This window comes from Haliaeetus leucocephalus, unplaced genomic scaffold, assembly GCF_000737465.1.
Source record: "Haliaeetus leucocephalus isolate CR32 unplaced genomic scaffold, Haliaeetus_leucocephalus-4.0 Scaffold751, whole genome shotgun sequence".
NCBI lineage: Eukaryota > Metazoa > Chordata > Aves > Accipitriformes > Accipitridae > Haliaeetus > Haliaeetus leucocephalus.
Window position 1 is genome coordinate 16,687,149 of NW_010973187.1, and position 2,868 is coordinate 16,690,016.

Sequence of the window (2,868 nt, forward strand, 5' to 3'; positions counted from 1 at the left end):
GGCCGGGGCCCACCGCCCGCCGCTCACCCGTCACCGCGCCGCCGCCATGAGCCGGCCGCTAAGGCAGCCGGGAAGGGCCGCCCTTGCAAGGGCGGCCGCGCCTGCGCACAACCGCCCGCCCGCTGGCACACGCCTCGCTCGGCCAATGGGCGCCGAGCGCGCTGCGGCAGCGCCGCCATTGTACCGCCCCCTGGCGGCGGGCGGTGGGCGCAACACCCCTTCTTCCCCCTCCCCGCCCCTCGCCGAGCTCCTCCTAGTGCGCACCAGTATGGCACTGGGAGGGAGCTCCACGTCCTGCGGGAGCTACGGGCTGGGGAAGGGTGTTCTGATCCCGAAAAGGAGGGAAGGGAGGAAGCGTTCGGATTCCTGACCTCCCCCTGCACTTGCAGCCCTAATGAAGGTGCCAGACCCGCAACTGAGCCCCCTTTTACCTGCCCGGTGCCGCAGGCCCGGGCCCTGCCTGCCTGCACCTCAGACTGCCTGCACCTCAGAATTCCTAAACCTCGGAATTTGTAAACCTCAGACTGCCTGCACCTCAGAATTCCTACACCTCAGAATTCCTACACCTCAGACTGCCTGCACCTCAGAATTCCTAAACCTCAGAATTCCTAAACCTCAGACTGCCTGCACCTCAGAATTCCTAAACCTCAGAATTCCTAAACCTCAGAATTTGTAAACCTCAGGATTCCTGCACCTCAGACTGCCTGCACCTCAGAATTCCTAAACCTCAGAATTTGTAAACCTCAGAATTCCTACACCTCAGACTGCCTGCACCTCAGAATTCCTACACCTTAGAATTCCTACACCTCAGACTGCCTGTACCTCAGGGTTCCTGCACCTCAGAATTCCTACACCTCAGACTTCACAGCACATTGTTTTGGCAGGCAGGAGAGGCCAGACGCTGCAAAGTGGGGTATGGGGATGAACTCTGCGAGGGCAGAAAGACGACAGTGAACTGCACACCTGATTTTTCATCGCAGGTGTGAAGTTTGGGCTCCCGGCTTCCTCAGTCCCAAAGAAACACAATTTCTTTTTGGTTTTCACGGTGCACATCCAGTGTAATCGGCGCTCTGAGCTTTGTTTCCCTCCTCATGCCAGGAATCCAGTCCCTGATGTGCCTTGTGGGTCCTGCAACAGGGTGAGACCATGATGATGGTGGGAGCTGGGGTCCCCCATAATTGAGGTAGCCCCAGAATTTTGAGTACTTTGCTGTGGTGGGAGATCACAGACGCACTCTGGGGGAGTTCCCAGCTGAGCTGAATAAGACGGGAGTCGTTCATCTCATGGTCTGCATGGGATGTTCGGCATGTCTCTGTAATGATCCCTGCAATAACCCTTTCAAAGAAGGTGCATGAAACCATGGGAATAGAGACAAACAACAATAAACGTAAAGTAAACTTTATTTTGGCAGGATGGTTTAATGCCAAACAGCAAACACTGTCGGATGCTCCGTATAGCTCACATAAAGACAGCCACTTCAAATCCCAGTGGCAACAGCAATACAAAACCCTATGTTAGTCCTGCACTCAGACTTTGAACGATCGTTAAGAGCCGTCAGGGTTTTTCAGGTTTAAAAGCTCGTATTGTATCGCTGCTGAGAAAAATAATCATTATAGGTGAATTGTGAGGTTTTGGGGAGATGGAGTCCAGCATGGAGATGTGTCCCTGAAATACAATGAGCTGCCCCTGACCCTTATTTAGTTGGAGCTATACTGGAGTTTGAAGCAGATTTAGGAATTCTATTGGCAGATGACAGGACTGTATTTATGCCCATCACTGTATTTTCTCTGTATGTTATATCACAGTTCTCTATACTGTATTTCTAACTCCTTAAGAAATCTGTGGTAGCTTCTTGAATGAGTGATCTGGCAGCTTGCCTCCTTGGGCATTCAGCACTTCTAATTACTTACTAAGCACACCTTAATTTGGGGGGAAAAAAATGGAAACAATAATATGAGCCTCTTCTGAGTTTGACAGCAGAGTTGTAGCGAAAAAGTTCAGAAGAAAGAAAACTTACACTCATGTCCCATCAAGTGTATTTCAAACATCCCCATCTACTATTCAGGCATGTTTGTTACCATTTCACTATGCTATTGCTCCCACTAATACTGAGGTCACTGAGTAATCATGTTATTGCAAAGTACTTGGCTATTAGAATTATTTATAGACTTATGTCATTTGGGCCTAAAGTGGGCTGGTTTGGTTGATTCTCTGATTGTCTAGCTGCAGAAATAATTTTTTTTCCCAAAACAATCCCTAAAATTCTGTATCTGTCCGAGCTTGTACACACCTGTTTCCCATCTTTTCCAGGTAGCTCACCCCAAAGTCTTGCACTAATTATTTGGAGTCTTCCTTTTGACAGCAGCAAGAATGGATTTTCTTTTTTGCTTATAATGGGCAGGTGTATCTCCAGCTCGTACCAAGCATGTCAAATGGGATGAGCTGAGAGTTCTAAGAATTATGGCCACTCATACCACATGATAAAGCGGTGCAAATAAACATGCAACATTGTCTGCAAAGCAAAGCACAACCTTCAACCCCAAAGCAGACAGCATTGTCACTTCAAACTCAAAATACTACAAGCACTATCTCTATATTAATCAGAAAGTCCTTATCTCCAGCATTGCTTTCGACTGTGGTACTATGCAGTTTATTTCCCCATGGTTAGCTGAAAAAATGGTGCTAGTAAGCAAAGCTACTACTTAAAAAAGATCTGATTTTAAGTTCTAGGCTATACTAGACTGTTCCCCTCCTAGTTATGCTGCTTTCTACTACAGCAATCTTTCTAGGCAGTGCATTTACAGATGGGTCTATTTTCATAATAACAATGAAAGCTTCTTAAATATAAGCAGAAATTGTCTTCACTTT

At 47.9% G+C, this 2,868-nt stretch overlaps 1 protein-coding gene across 1 annotated transcript in view; it reads right to left on the reverse strand.

The window, feature by feature from the left end:
• The window catches only part of RBM17 (RNA binding motif protein 17), a 15,543-nt gene extending 15,437 nt beyond the window's left edge, over positions 1-106 (reverse strand). The window contains exon 1 of the mRNA XM_010581017.1: positions 28-106. The gene's annotated coding sequence lies outside the window, so the exon portion shown is untranslated. The remainder of the gene's footprint in view (positions 1-27) is intronic.
• Positions 107-2,868: the final 2,762 nt, after the last annotated feature.